Raw genomic sequence first — 16,487 nt, 5'->3', positions numbered from 1 at the left:
TTGTCTTGGTTATAGATTATCTTTCCAAGAATGTTTGTATAGCAAATGGCCTCAGAAGGTACCTAGTGTCCCCCTTCAAAGCAACGGGCAGGTAGGCTTACTATCCACTAAAAAAGATTTGAGTTCCCTGAGCTCAGGGTTCCTCTCCTGTAATTGTAATCCACAGCATGTACAAGTGACACCAGACCCTCTTTCTGTCACCCAGAGGAAATTAGTGGCTGGCACAAAAATACTGTACATAGCAAGATTCAGTCAGTACCTCTAATCATTATTATTTGCCTTTCTTTTCCTTGAGGCTCTAAGCTCCTTGAGGAAAGGTAACATATATTATTTATCTTTGTTTTTCAAGAACAGGTACTAACAAATGTTTGCTGAATGAATTAATGAGTGAATGAATGGATGCCCCTTCCATTCCTATGGCTTTCCTAGCTCCTGACACCATATCTAATATTTTAACCACTTACCTTGCCAGCAATTTGCCTGGCTAAAGGCATCAGATATAGAAAGTTAGACCCAGACGCTCTGTCTGGGGGATGTGGATTGGAATGTTAGGGGGTTCTTCAACCCTTGCTCAGGTCTGGACATTGCTCAGACCAGCCCTGCCCTGCCCTCCCAGCTTTGTCCTATATCTGTGGTCCTCAGCTCCATCTTCGTCTTCATGACCTAGTGGTGACCTGTAGTTTTAACGTGCACAACAAGGACAGAGGTCCAGGCCCCCAAACCACACATTGCTGGTCACCACTGAACCAGCAAACGAGATGTTTGTTTCTCACATTTGTTCCCGTTAGGCTGAAAGGGCATCACAGTGCTGAGCAGGTGCTCTGTTAATATTTACTTAATGAGTAAGTAAGCCTCCCTTTAAATTAAATTAGCTGCCTTCTTCTTATATTAAGTCAGCCTCCTGAGCAGTAGGACTCAAAAACATAACCAAATGGAGAGGAACCTGAAATGTCACCCTGGTCATTTCTTTTGGCTCACCGTTCCCACGGCAAATGCAATCTCCAGAATGGAGAGTGATGGCATTTGCTGCAACAGCCAGCCTTCACCTGCCATAAGGACCCCTTCACCACACACTATAGATGATGTAGAAGTCGATGACAAAAGTACCTGCTCCGTATGCACTTACAACCGCAAACAGTTACTCATCTTTTCCATAGCAATGCAGAAAGGTCAGCCAGTTGGCATCTTTCCAAGGGAAGCAAGCAGTGAACAGCTACTTAATGTAAAGGCTTTGTGACCTGTTTCTCACGTGGTTGAAAGAAAGGAACACTCGGCAGGCAACCTGAAGTGCTAAATCCGTGGCTCAGGGGTCACAAAAACACCGCATTTTCTGCGGCATCAGGTTCCCCTCGCCTCAGTTCACCTGAGGAAGACTTGTCTTTTTTTCTTTAGAGAGTAGTGTTCAACTGGGTATTGTCCACCATTAGATGCCCAGTAGTCAACAATGTATTTGTTTGCTTGTTTTTGCCTCTCTTCACTCCAGAAGAGGACTGTGCCTGCCCATCTATAAGAAATCGTACAATACGATACAAAGGCTCTGGAAAAATACAAGCAGTATTTGCAGAAGTAAAGCAAAACCAGATTGGTTATAAACCGCAACACTGACTACATATTCGCCCAAGGATGCTGCAGTTCAAGAGAGCTCGGAGAATTTGCCAGGTGAGCTGTTGGGTTGAGCTCCGGAGCAGAAGGATTCGGTGTGGGTGCCAAGTTCTAGGGCCTGGCCCCCAGCATTACAAGTCCAGCAGCTTGATTTTGCCAGTGCCCTGAAAGCTGGCCAGATGTTAGGGGAACTGACTTAGACTACCCAGGCTCACAAGAGGCTCATGTACATACCAGAATTCACTCCACTTCACTAATTTATTCTGAGGAATAGATCTACAAGGAGAAAAGATAAACAAGAACAGAAAGAGGACAAGATGGAGAGGGGAGGAGGAAGGAGAGGGAGGGGAAGAAAAGAAGAAAAAGAAAGAGAAGGAAAGAAAGGAAGAAACGGAGGGAGAGAGGGAGCCAGAACAGTTATGCTACACAGTCAGTGTTGATGTCTGGGTAAGCAAATCCGAAAGGGAAACCAAATTATGAACAGAACATCACTTCTTGGGTTGAAATCAAAGCCGAGAGAAATTAGGGGGCATGGGGTGGGGTAGGGTGTCACCCAGAACTGTGCTGAGGCTTCATGAACTATCCTTCTTCCCCCACAATGGACAGCACCTTTCCAGCGACCTGAAAACTCTCTGGCAGATTCCAGCCTCTCTCCTTTGAAAGGTCCTCAGTAAACACTGCCAAGTTCTTATTCTGCAAGTTCCCTTTCTCAAGGCCCCAAGCTCACCCTCCCCTCTGGATAACCGGTGTTCTTCAGAGACCACACGGTTCTCCTGCAGACCTGCCATCTCCTGGTTCGACTCCATGGCAGGACTTGTCCCAGAGACAGTACCCAGGGCACCTTGATTGGACGTTCAGGCTTTCCAAATACATCTCTGTCATCCTCTGGAATAATGTCTACAGCTAATTTCCTATTGTGTGAATTTTATTCTGTAACTCCTGAAGAGCCACCTTAGTTCGAAGTTATTGGTGGGGAAGGACAGTCTCTTAGATCTGAACAGTTTATTGGCTCAGTCAGTAAAGGTACTGTTTACAGAGCCAGAGAGGCTCTAGCCTCAAGCAGGTATTTTCCATGGCTCAATTACACACTAACTCTAATGGTTACAAACACCAGAACAATCCGCTGAAAAGTGAGGATGCTTAACGATAGGAGCTCAGGTAGAAGCAAGTGACTGACTGCTGTTTTTCGATAATCTAATCTATCAGCTCAGTCAAAACAAGGAGCTGGCATCAGGCAGAAACACTGCTAATATTAATCACCAGAAATATCAATATTTGGATTCAATTTCCTACACTCTCCTGGAAATGCAGACATCTGAACTCCCCAGGCACATGTATATTTTGACCAATTATTTTAACAAGCTCAAAGCAGATCATCACGGCAAAAACAAGTGTAAACAATTGCTCTCTGGTCAGAGAAAATGGAGATAGGGCCATTTTCCTTGTGGTGAGAGTAGAGCTGCCACATAAAATACAGGATGCCCAGTTAAATTTAAATTTAGGATAAGCACCAAACAATGCAATATTTGGGACATACTTACATTTTTTAAAAAGTATTCGTGGTTTACCTGGAATTCAAATTTAACTGGATGTCCTGTATTTTTATTTATTTGCCAAATCTGACTACCCTACATAGGAGTGAAAGAGGACATTTTTAATTCACGCTTCTTAGTGAGTTACATATAAAACACAGCTGCAGAGACGTCCCCAATGCAGCAGCCAAAGCTACCGAGGCAGAGTAGGGAATCCCAGAAATAAGGAGCAAGAATGGCTGCTTCCCTGCTTTGCAAGCTCCTCTGGCATGGGAGGGCAGCAGGGAGGGGGCTATGTTTTTTATTGTGCCGCCATTCACTGAAAGCCCTGTTAAGAGGCTCTGAGCAGAAAGCCTGCCCTATCTGGCCCCTTGGATGTGCAGGCAGCAGGGCAAGAAGGGAGATGCTTTTTTCACTCCTCCCACTGTCCAGTTAGCTCTTCCTGGGATGTGAAGACCCATCTTGAAGACGCTACGGAAAACATGGGTGGCAAATCAACAGCCTCTGGCCTGGGAATCCAGATAATTCAAGTAGAAGACAGAGGATGACTTTTTGTTTGTTTGTACCAAAAAAGTCCTTAGGCAATCGCGTCGGTGCATCCTCACTTTTAAATGCTCTGGAATCACAACGCTCACCCCCAACACTTGCTCTGCCATTGACCCCAGTTGGGATCTGGAGCAATTCACTTACATTTTCAGGGCCCCAATTTTCTAATCTTTAAAATGGAGGAAGGTTTTTGATCATTAGAAAAGTAGGAGGAAGTGGAGAAGGATCTTCAGTCCCAAAACCCACAGGAAAAATAAAACTTAATGATGATATTAGGACCTTCTCTCTCTAAACGTACATGAGGAAATGTCTGCATTTACATATTGGCTGGAGAATGAAGGATCTATTCAGGTTCATTATTATGTGCTGTCTTCAGGGGACAAAATGTATGTTTAGTGCTGCCACGTATATGTGTTCAGCAGTAGGGACTGAAGTTTGTTGAGTGGTTTACACTTTCTTACCAAGTCTACAGAGTTGATGAGTGAAGTGGGAATCTACAATTAATCTGTAGTTCCAGCAAAGAGATTTCCCCACCTAAATCTTACTGCCTCTTTGGGCACCAACCGTGCAACCTCAGAAATGGAGCTGTTCTCTAACTGATGTGCCATATTCCCACACCATGTATGGCAAGCAGGTGGCTCCCCGATCAATCTTCTGCTAGCTCTTGGTTGTCTGTCTGATAAAATCCAAGCTTACTGAGCTTTGGGACTGTTGATGCATCTATAAAATGGGGATAGTATTACTTAGTAAGAAGGAAGCCTAGTACTTGAGAGATCGTCACCGTAAGTTCCCTCTTTCATTTTCTTTAAGCAAGTTGCCTGGCTGTTTTCTGTCTAGTTTCCTGACACAGGATCTGCTGGGAGGAAAGAATACGGGCCGCAGAGCACATGTCTTTAATGGCTACTGGACATCTAGAAACAAGACCACCCCACGAAGCACAGAGGTGCCAGGCTTGGTAACCTGCTTCCATCTTCAATGACTCTCTGTCCCCTCCATCCCCACCCCCTTCTTCACTCAACTGCAGCCAGAGGATGTAAGATACCAACATTACTCAGGGAGGGAATGACCTATTCAGAGTTACTCCATCCATTCAATGAACATTTACTGAACCTGTGCCAGATGCTGGGCTTGACGCTGGGGATCTAGGGATGATAGAAGGGACCCCTGACCTCCCGAATTTCCCAACTAGTGGCTTTGTATTTGGATGGGGATGTATTTGGAGGGGGCAGGATGCAGGGATAGACAGGCAGCAGTGTACATAAGTCATCACACTATGATGTGATAAATGTGGTTATGGCGATGAATCCAAAGTACCACGCTGGAAGGGGAGAAGAAAGGCAAAGTGAGGGAGGGCTCCACAGGAGATGAGCTGGAGCTTAGAGGGTGAGTAGCAATTCACCAGAGAGCTGTGGGCTCAGCAAACAATACCACGGGAGCTGCCTGGATGAGGGCTTCACTGCTAGGAATCAGGGGTAGTGACTGGGGCCAGCTCCAGGAAAGGGATGTGGTGGGGTGCAAGGGCACACTGGACCCAACACAGGAAGGCCTGGAACACTGACCCAGAGCCACCACTTGGAACAATGACACCTCAGCCTCAGAACATCTGAACTGGGGCAGCTTGTAAAAAATGTGCCCCACAAATGTTCACTGAATGAATGAACATTCCCATCTATAAACTGGGGTTGATAATATTTACTCCAGCTATCCCATGGGATTATTTGGGAGGGTGAATTGAGACCACTGGGATGAAAAACTCTCTGAACTGTAAAACACCATACGATATAAGGATTATTAAGTGAACTGATATAGTTGGTTGCCAGAGACAAAAACCATTGGTGAGGTGCAATGACTTCTCCCGACGGCAGGGGCAGCTCTAATTGAAGCTCTTCAGGAAGTCATTTCTCTCCAGTCTCTGTTCCTGGGACTATTACGACTACTAGTAGAGAAATCTTTTATGTTGGTGAATGGAACAAAGCACACCAGACTTTGAGCGATACGCAGCAGCAGCCGAATTGGGTGTACGTATAGTCAAGGGTGATGGGGAGACCTGAGAACTATCCCATCCCAGCATTCCACCTGAGAGTTACTGGTGCCCGTCTCAGCCCCTATTCTGGAGAAAAGGATACTGAGGTCCAGAGAGCGTACAGGGTTTCAGCGCTCACCTGGACCAGGTGATAATCATGACAGCTGCCATGACTGAGTGCAGCCCTCTGGCTGAGCACCTACATGGATCAGGTCACTGGATCCACAGAACAACCTTATGAGGTAGCTACTATAATGATCTCCACTGTACAGATAAAACAGACTCACGCCAAGCAGATTGTCCAGGTTCACAGTTAGTAAGTGAGGGTTACAACTTGCTACTTTCTGTTGAACCAAAAAGGTAAAGATATCTTTGTGAGGGGAAAAAAATGTTGCCCCACTTATTTGGGGGTGAGGGGAAAGATTTGACTAAAATGGAGATTACTGATGTCATAAGAGTGTGGGAAAACCTATAATGATCTTTCTTACTTGGGAGTGAAAAATTGTGCGAGGGTTGGGAGATGATTAGCTGTGGCTCAGTGCAAGCCAGGCCCTAGAGAAAGAAATGCGGTTAGAGGCGCCTAATGCCTGAGACCTCCTGCTCCCTGCCTCTCATTAGCTGACACCATCAATTCGAGGTTAATGCATGCCAGGATTGGGAGCTAATTATTCCACCATTACAGACATGAATTTCCCCTGGAGAACAGCCAGAGAGGGGAGCTGGAGAGAAGGGGAAGAGGCTGGGGAAAGGAGGAGGCCACCCGGCTCTTGCAAATGGGAAAATAATACGGCGTCAGCTGGAGTGGGTTCCCAACCACTGGGATACGGTCTCCAAAAAGTTCTCAGAGTCCTTCCTGGTTTTTCTCCGAGTTAATTGCCTAGCTGGGGAGGATATCCAGCAGTCACCATGCCCCCATCCCCGTCTGTCAGCGGTTCCTAAAAGAGCCTATAGAAAACCCTTCAATTTGACAATTTATTCAATCCCTAATTTGTGCCAAGCACTTGGACACAGGGAAGAGGGCGGTGCACCAGCCACAATGATTAACAACACAGCCCCTGACTTCCAGGAGCTTTCAATACTAAGGGAGAAAAATGTGTAGCCAGTCAACTCCAGCACTCGGCTATATTGTGGGGACAAGGAGATTCACTCCAACTAGGAGGTTCTGGGAAAGGAGAAGCATTTGAGGTGTGTCTTAAAGAATAAGGAGGGAAATGGGAAAGAAAGGGTATTCCAGGTGAAGGAAGCAGCAAAAACAAAATTTCAGAGGGAGGAAAAGACAGAACAGGCTGGAGTGGCTGGGACATGGTGCACAGCATGTTGAGAGTGAGCTTGTAGTGGGAGTAAAGGCTAGGAAAGTAGGTTGGGAGAGACCATGGCAGCCTGAAATGGCATAATATGGAACTGCCAACTTCCTGCTAGAGGCAATGGGGAGCCATTGATAGCTTCTGAGGAAGGGAGTGACATAATCAGATCTGCATTTTGGAAAGAGGCCTAGGGCAGTGTGTGGTAGATGGGAGCAAACAGAGGCAAAAGCATCAAGGTGGCAACTCTTGAAAGATTCCAACAGGAAGAAGTAGGGATTTGAATTAGTGTGTTGGTGGCCTTGTAAAGGTCACCTTTGAGGATGAGAGGTTTTTCATCCAACTGTCCACTGGGAAAAAAAATGCAAAATGTGAGAGTTGAGTTTTATATGGGGCAAAATGAGGACTATTGCCCAGGAGACAGCCTCTCAGATAGCTCTGATGAACTCCTCCAAAGAGGTGGGAGGGAAAGTCAGCATCATATATGATTTTAGTGAAGGGAGGTACGTGCATTCACGCAGACATTTTGACAGGAGGTTGCTGCTCGTCATGAGGAGCAGATGTCACCGTGAATGATTTTAGTGCTTTTCTAGATATTCAAAGGTGGGAGAAACTGGGTTCATAACATCTTCTCCTGAAAATATCTATCTGAAGGCCTGTTCTGCCAGTTTTCACAGAGCACACAGTGTCTTATTCCTGATCTCAGACCTGAAACTCCTTTCAGGGTGGGTTGAAGGTCAGCAACTGCAGTGGCTAGTGACTTCATTCTTATAGAACCAGATGGCAAGTGACAATTTTCAGTTGGCACATCCAAGTTCATTTAGTGTTTATTTTTTGCCTGAGGACAAGTTGAGCTGGGATATTTCTGGATATTTCTGGTATTTTTGTTTTTCGTCATCAAATGCACTTTCCAAAGGTTTTGTGTTACTGCGTTTTCTTAAGGAATCATTTTACTTCTCAGTTCTCAGGCGTTGGTGTTTCGCAGAATCACAGTTTTTAAACAACACCAGGATGAAGCCATTGTAAAATGTACAACAATTGTAACTGGCAAACTACAGCCTGTGGGCCAAATCCTGCCCACTACTTGGTTTTTATAAAGTTTTATTAGAACACAGCCATCAGCATTTGTGTATTTATTGTCTGTGACTTCTTTTGCATTACAACAGCAGCATTGAGTGGTAGGAGAGACCACGAGGTCCACAAAGTTTAAAATACTTACTATCTATCTATTTGCAGAAAATGTTTGCTGACCTGAATGCTCACAAGGGCAAGGACTGTGTCTGTTTTGTTCCTGGAACATAAAAAGGCACCTGATAAATACTTATGAATTGATGAATGATGCACAAGTTCAAGGATGGTGGTAGAAGCAAAGGCAAAGCACTGGGTGTGCGTTTTCAGGAAGGAGCTGGAGGGTTTGGAGGTAGGTGCTGTGGAAGGGGGAACCACGGATTAGCCCAGTGTTATCTTCTGACTCTCTGACGGGAGAAGAGTGTTGCCTGGTCTCAAAAAGAAGATGGAGTCTGTCCAGTGCAGAGGGGAGCAGCTCCTCCCACCCAAGCCAGTTTGGGTTTGTAATGGATCTTGGGTGAAGCAGCTTTGAGAGCCTTGGAGTGAAGACCAACTGCCCCCAGCTAGGGCCCCACAGCAAGCAGTTCTAAGGGGCCATCCATGGACTAGAGGAGAGGCGACAATCCTGAGACTGTATCCTCACGGAGGCAGGGAAAGGGTTAGGAAAAAAAATAAAGAAAGTTGATTGGAAGACCTCGGAGAACAAGTCTAATGGGAATTTATGTTAAAAAGAAAGTTAGAAAGAGGGCACAAGTGTTGACTTGGTGGGGAGAATTACAGAAACGAATTCAGTTTTCAAATGCTTAATTTCAAAGGAACCCAATCACGGCAAGTGGGCAGTGCTCTGGGCACAAGCTCGGTCGGGTTCATGAGTCATCACCAGTCTAGAGACAAGGGCAGCCAACTCCAGGCCCTGGGCCAGATCCTGTCCAGCACCTGTTCCTGTAAATAAGGTTTCACTGGAGCATCCCCTCGCCCGTTCATTTCCCTATTACCCGTGACTGCTTCTGCGCTACAGCATCAGGGGTGAGTAGATGCCGTGTGTCTCAAAGCCTTAAACGTGCACTATCTGGCCCTTTACAGAACACATTTGCTGACTCTCGACCTAGAGCCTAGCAAGGAGCCCAACCCAGTCAATGAGTGTGAAATGACTGGAAGCATGCAGGAGGATGTGGTCATTGAGAGAACGACCAGAGGTCAGACAGTCTGGTCATCATGTTCAAGGCAAAGCAGTGAATTAAGCAAATGCCAGGTCAGAGAGATTGAGTTACTGATGTTCAAGACCAAAATGGATACCAGTGGAAGGTAGAGCAGGGCCATGTATTTAAGGTGGTGGCTGGGGATCCCCAAGGCCAAGTCTGGTCTACAGTCAACGTGGTCCATATAGATGACTCTTTAGGATCTGAATTTCAGCAGCATGGGCAGCTCCAATGCCTGCCTTTGTCCTTAGACTTGGGTAGCCTCCAGGTCAGCTCCCCCTGGCTTCAAATGGCCTCAGTTCTAGCCCACAAGGACCCACAGCCCATCTCAAATCAGGGGCCCCAGAAGAAGTCTGGGTCATAAGGAAACAGGCTGGGGTCAGCTAGGAGGAGTCTGAGCAGAGCTGCAGGTATGGAGGTCCAGGCCCCAGACCCACAACCCAGACACAGGCTTGCAGAGCAGAGTCAGGAAGGGAGGCAGACAGCATGAGGCAGGAGGACAAGGAGAGATCAGAGGGGGAAAAAAAAAAACCTAAGGAGACAGTGGGGAGAAAGAGACATTGCTTGGGAGAAAAAGGCTGGATCTCGTTTTCTTGCTAAATAAAATAAGCCATGCTGGAAGGGCCCAATAAGGTGACAGAGAACAAACAGAAGAGATTCTTTTCTCTATTTATTAATTCATTCAACACCTACTGAGTATCCAGTTCTATGCTGGGCATTAAGGATTGAGTTTCTCTAGGAGTTCCTAGTCTGGTATGGTGGGCAGGGAAGAATACAAGCTATGGGTATTCTATGGTTTATGATATGGTAGATGCTATGAGAGAGGTCAGCACAGAGGACAGGGAGAAAACCTGGCAGGACAGGAGGCACTCTGAGGGACCTGTTGGGTTTGGCCTGATGGATAGGACAGAGAAGACAAAGGATGTCCCAGGCAGGGGAACAGCATGTGCAAAGATGGGCTGGGGGGGTGGGGGAGAGGGGAGGCAGAGAGAGAGAGAACCAGAGCCTTCCTGATGGCATCTGGACGCCTTCAAGCCCGTCAGTATGGAGTGACAATTGCAAAATAAGGGAGTGATGAAAGGTGAGTATCACCTTGAGGCCGGATACTGAAGGCTTTTGAATGCCCTGCTGAAAGCACTTTATTTAGAAAAAAAAAAAAAATCCACTGAAGGATTTTTAAGCAGGGAAGAAATCTGATTTAAAAAGAATTTCAGAAAGAGTATTAACAAGAGGGAATTGACAAGAGGTTGGAGGAGGGAAGCTGGAATGGGGCATTGTTGGGTTTTATTGTTCTCAGAGAGGCCTTCCTTGATCACCCCACCTAACACAGAACTCCTACCACCCCCATCCCCTTTAGCATCTACATATATATTTATTTGCTTTCTGTTTGTGTCCCCTCATTAGAATAGAAGTTTCATGAAAGCAAGAACTTTGCCTGTTTTGTTCACAGCTGCGTCCCCAACACCTAGAACATCTGGCACATAGAAGGCTCTCAAATTCTGTTGGAAGGACGAAGGAAAAGCAATAAAAGCCCTGTCTTTCTGAGAATTCGGACACTTAGCTGTGGGCCTGTTTTTATCTGAAGCAGTGGGCAGACCGGACTTGGGCTGGCCCCGAGGGTAGCAATGAGCTGCTCTGAAGGTCGTTATATATATAGTCTGACCCTCTGGCAATGACATTAAGGTTTTGTTTGTTTTTGTCTTGTTTCTTGTCTTTTGTCTGTCTGTCTGTTTGAGTGGAGGGCATATGGTAAGGCTGAGCGTGCTGGGCGTGAGCTCTTTACAGTACGGTGATGGCAGGGGCTTGCTCAGACAGTTTGCCCTCTTCAGGCTCTGAAGCTCCACTGCCAGGGAGCAGGCTGTCTGCAACAGACCTTTCCTCCAGCCACCTTCCCGGGGCGGGTGGGGGGGCGCAGCCTCCCAGGGTACACAGTAAGCGGTGTGGATGGTCTGCCCTCATCAGGGACTGCTTCCTGGTCAGTCCAGCCCACCGTTCTCCACCTGCCCTATAGCCAACAGTGCCAGTGATTGTGTTTGTGGCTTGGGAGTGATCTCTGAGGTCTTAATACTCTCAGCTTCTGGCACGGTCTCCTAAAGGTGCCGGTGACCCAGCCCCTCAGAAGAAAAGGCCGATTGAGGGAACAAGAACAAAGCAGCCAGGGTTGGAGAGAGGGAGTGGAACCTCCCCCAGCTTCTGGGATTCTCAGACTATGGGAGTCTGGCTGAACCCCAGGAGATGTGAAGGGTCAAAGTCGAAGCTAGGGTGTATGTTACTGCAAATATGACAGTTTCCCGGAGTTTGAGGTGGGAAGGCACCTGAGGAGGCGTGGCCAGCCCTCAGCTTCTCCAGTCAGAACTCACTTCCCTGGACCAGGTGCTCCCACAGGTGTCCCCCCAACCCCTACCCTGCCTCCCCTGCCCTCCTGACACACGGCCAACTCCGTCCCATCCTCTGGGGATCACCTTAAATGTCAACTTCTCAAAGGGACACTCCTCCTTAATCCCTCTTGGTACAGCCTGTCTGTTTCCTTCGGAGCTTTCATCACAAGTTGTAGTTGAATGTGTTCCTTTACTTCTTTACTGTCTGCCTCCACCTCTGAACTGTGAGCTTTAAAAGAGGAAGGAGGGATATTCCACCTGCACTTAGCACAGTGCCTGGCATGGGGTTGGTAGGTATCGAGTAATATTGACCCACAGAATCAGTGAGTGAATGAGATGGGAGCTCTACCTGACAGCAGTTGTCCTCAAATTTTAGAATGAATAAGAATTACCTGGGGGAGCTTATTAAAGTTCAGATTCCTCAGCCTCACTTCTTGAGATTCCAATTCAGCAGGTCCAGGGAGAGGCCTGAGAAGGTGCATTTTTAACAAGTACCCCTGGTGATTCTGACACAGGAACCACTGATTTAGGAACCACTGTCTCAGCGGTGTGCTTTGTCTCCACTGCAGAGACACTGCCAAGAAAGGAACTTTCACCACCACCACCTGCCATTTCACTTTCTTCCAGTTCTCCAAGCACGTAAAGTCTGAAAGTTTATGCCTTGGAGGTGAGGAGGGTTGCAGAGAGAGGGTGAAAAGGTGAAAAGGTATATAGTTATTACTATTAGAAATTGGAAACAAATTCTAAAGCTGATAATACACTGCTTACCCAGTATACTGGTGCCATCACTTGCTTGCACGCATTCATTGGCTCAGCAGACTTTCTGAGAACCCATTATGTGACCAAGGCACTGAGCTTGGTACTGGGGATGCATCAGTTAAGAAGACAAAGAACCTGACCTTAGGGAGCACCCAACTTAGTGGTGGAGACAGGCAGGTCAGTGATGTGTTGAGAACAATAAAACCCAACAAAAGCAACGCGCGTGGGCAGCACCAGGCAGGAAAAGTCAAGGAGCTCCACAGAGGAGATGTCATCAGAACCAGGCTTATTAAATGAAAGCTTACTTGGCCAGGAAGAGGGAATAATAGAACAGGGCAAAGATGAGCAAGAGTTAGCAATGACCACAATGTAGAAAGTGTTTGCGACAAAGTAGCAAGAGACGGACAGCATCTTCCAAAGTCAGCCTTGCCCTGTTCAGGGGTCACAATGGCCAGGCCACAGCAGGGTTTCTCATCTACCCAATTTTTTAAGTTGGAATGTTTTTCAGGCAAGGACTCTCCTGTTCACCGCGGTTCCCACCATGCCTTACGCTCCGCCGTCTTCTTTCAAGTCACCTGCCCAGCCCCTGAAGGCTGAAGGGCTGCCACTCATTCTAGGAGGAGGGGAGGGCTCAAGAGAGAGCAGAAATCAGAGCAGTGATTTCATTCCCTCTGGGTTTTTATGAAGATCAGTCTGGTGATATGTAGTAGACAAAATATGACTGGAAGCTGAAAGAACAACCAGGAACCTCTTCAACAGCCCGGCCCAGCTGTCTCCATACTTTCTTGATACTATATCCTCCTTTTCCATACATTTACTTACTTAGAAACCATATACGTGCCTTATTTTCTAATATGTTAACATATGTTATATATGTTTAAGTAGTGACTGCATCCAATTCCTATGAGTGGGTTTTTTCCCCACACCTACAAGCAATTACTGACACTAGCTGGGTGTCCTACAATTCAATTCAATTTTGATATTATCTGCCTGGAGACAACATCAGATCCCACACGTCAAGGACGCGGTCCCACAAGACTGCCCACCCTCCCCCACCTTCAGATACCAATTGCAAGTCCAGGTTGTCACCTGCGCATCTGACCAACCAGCTACAGATCAGAGGTCCCAATGGCCCCCTCCTTGGGTTCAGTAAATCTTCTAGAGCAGCTCACAAAAATACTTTACTTACTAGATTGCTGGTTTATTCTAAAACAGTCCGACGGAAAGGATGCATAGGGCAAGACACGGGGAAAGGGCAGGAAGCTTCCACGTCCTCTCTGAGCACGCCACTCTCCCCAGTCTCCACGTGTTCACCAACTCGGCTTTCTGAACCCTGTGCTTTTGGGGTTTTATAGAGGCTTCATTACTTAAGCATGAAGGATTAAATATTTAGCTACCGGTGACTAATTCAATCTCCAGCCTCTTTCCCTTCCCTGGAGTTCCAAGTGGGACTGAAAGTTCCAAACTTCTAATCACATCGTTGGCTCCTCTGACAACCAGCCCTCATCCCTAGGTGACCTAGGGTCAGTCCAAAAGTCACCTCATAACAAAAACATCATTATAGCTCTTATCACTTAGGAAATTCCAAGGGTCTTAGGAGCTGTACACAAGGAACAGGGCGAACAACAAACACATATTTCTTATTATAAATCACAATATTGCAGTAAGACAAAGAAAGAGGTATTTAAATGGATGAGCTAAAGATGTAATTACACCACTTTTTGAGCTCTTATTTCATTAACCATACCAAAATTAAAAAACCTTTTCACTGAAAGGAACTATTATGAATACTAACATTTGTAGTGAGTGCAACGTGGTTGATAACATTTTATTATGTTTGCTTTTATCTTTGTATTAACATTCTGCAGTTCAATATTTAGACCATCTGGCTTTAAGTTCAAATTATTTTGATACTTGGTTCTAACAGCTTTCAGGATTGAAAAAAGATATCTCATTAAGGTGCAGAGATCCAAATGGGAATGTGCTACGCTGACTGTGCTTACTAAAATATTAATTTTTCAGTCTTACCAACTATGCAAAGGCTTTTGCTTAAATTCAGCTGGTAACTTTCAGTCTTCTCTGATGTCGATCAATTGTTCCTGCAAACTAATTATTTGCATTTTTAATATTTTTAACCAAAAGGTTTGAAAACCACTAAAACTCTTCATTTGGAAGATGTTTAGTTATGGCAGGCATTGAGTAGGCAAAGTGTCAATAATACCATTTTCTTGCTGTTTGCTTCTGTTTGCACTATTAACGCCATCTTTTTTCAGTACTTCCTTTTTGCAGGACTCATTTTTAAGTCACGTGTCCATTTCTTTAGAGTTAATTTAGTGAAAATAAATCATAAATCCATTTAACCTAGCCCACATGCACTACAGAAGGTCAAGTTACACTGAAAGAAAGGAGCGGGGGCCAAGCCCTCCATGTCTGGAGCCCTTGCTCCATCCTCAGGCTAATGTGACCTTGGTATTTGACCTCAGACAGTCTGACCAACAGAATGAGAGGCCAGTATCCACCCACATTGTAAATACTACTAAAGTGCATTGTTTTCGCCATAGATTGAAGCCACAGAAGTTCTAATGTTTTTTCTCTATACCCCGGAGGCTCATCTTGCACAGGGCCTGGTTCATGCAATCCTCTTATTAGAGACCATGGTCTCCAAGGTGAGGCACTGCTGAGCTGGCCCTGGCAGATGAGACAAAATGAAAAGGTGTCTGGAGTGTGGGGGTCAATCAGATGTTGACAAGGGGGGAGGGGAGAGAGAAACTAGGGGTGAAGGTTGCCTAGAGTTTCCAACTGGGGCTGCAGATCAGTGGCATGTTTAGTCTGACAAGCAGGTGCTAAGTAGGCTGGCCCCACCATAGCCTCCCAGACCAGGGAGGATCCAAAGGCTGTCTCCCCACCGAGGCGTCACTTGAATTCTGTTCCTCTGTACTCTCCATCATCACTGAACAGACATGCGAGGTAAGCAGTTGACTCAGAATCTGAGGACGTGGGCTCCAGTCTGTGTTGGCTCTAATGTTTAGTAGCTGTGTGACTCTTGGGCACAGTGTCCTCATCAGCAAATTGAGAATAAAGGAACAAACCCTGCTTGCCTCACAGGATTATAACGTGGCTCAAATAAGGTAAGGCCCAGGCACATGAAACACCTCCAAAAACTGCAAAGTACTATATAAACGCGTGGCATGACCATGACTTATTAGTTTCCTATGTGCATCGTGATAAAGGTATAAGGCAAGGCACTCACTCTGGCCTCTGTTTTTCTGGGACACATCGTAGGCGGGTGTGCAGCCATGTGGCGAAGAGGTGGACACCAGAATGAGTAACCCGTGGGCAGTGTGACTGCATAGCTGAACATCCTGAAATACCACTGACCTCAGGCATCCGGAGACGAGAGGCCACATTTGGAGACTAGGAGGCCTGGGCAGTGCAGAGGCTGTGGGGAGTTCTGGAGGAGAACCTGGCTTTCCTGGACACCCCTCACTCTGAGCATTTCTTCAGTTGATCTGAAAGAAATTGAAGAAAGAAGCTGGCGCTAGATTGAAGCACTGTTTGAAATTGGGAGATAAGAAGCCTTATCATATCTACTTTATTAAACTGAGGTCTGGCTTGCCCTGACCCCAATATAATCAGTCTATTAAAATGGTTACTGAATGCTTACACAGAAGTACAATATAGGCCCACGCAGTGAAAGTGTTAACAGTCTGATTGGGAAGATTAAATCCTGGATGGTTGGGTACATGATACATAGATAAATAGACAGGTAGGTAGATAAGTAGGTAGACAGATAGGGGATTGAACAGATAAGCACAAACATGAGAGGATACCAACAATATCAGATAAAAAGAACAAGTTATTGAGCATCTATAACGTGCCAGGCGCAACACACCAGGTTGCTTCAGATATGGTGTCACACTTGTCATTGCTTACTTAATTTTTGAAGCAACACTGTAAGAAACCATCATCTTCATTTGTCACATAAGGAAACTGGGGTACAGAGAGCTTAAGTAATTGGCCCAAAGCCACCCAGCTAGCTAGCCCATGTTCTTTTGTCTCACTGTGCTTGAGTCAGGATA

This window comes from Camelus bactrianus, chromosome 22 (genome assembly GCF_048773025.1).
Source record: "Camelus bactrianus isolate YW-2024 breed Bactrian camel chromosome 22, ASM4877302v1, whole genome shotgun sequence".
Classification (NCBI taxonomy): Eukaryota; Metazoa; Chordata; class Mammalia; order Artiodactyla; family Camelidae; genus Camelus; species Camelus bactrianus.
This window is presented reverse-complemented; position numbering follows the sequence as displayed.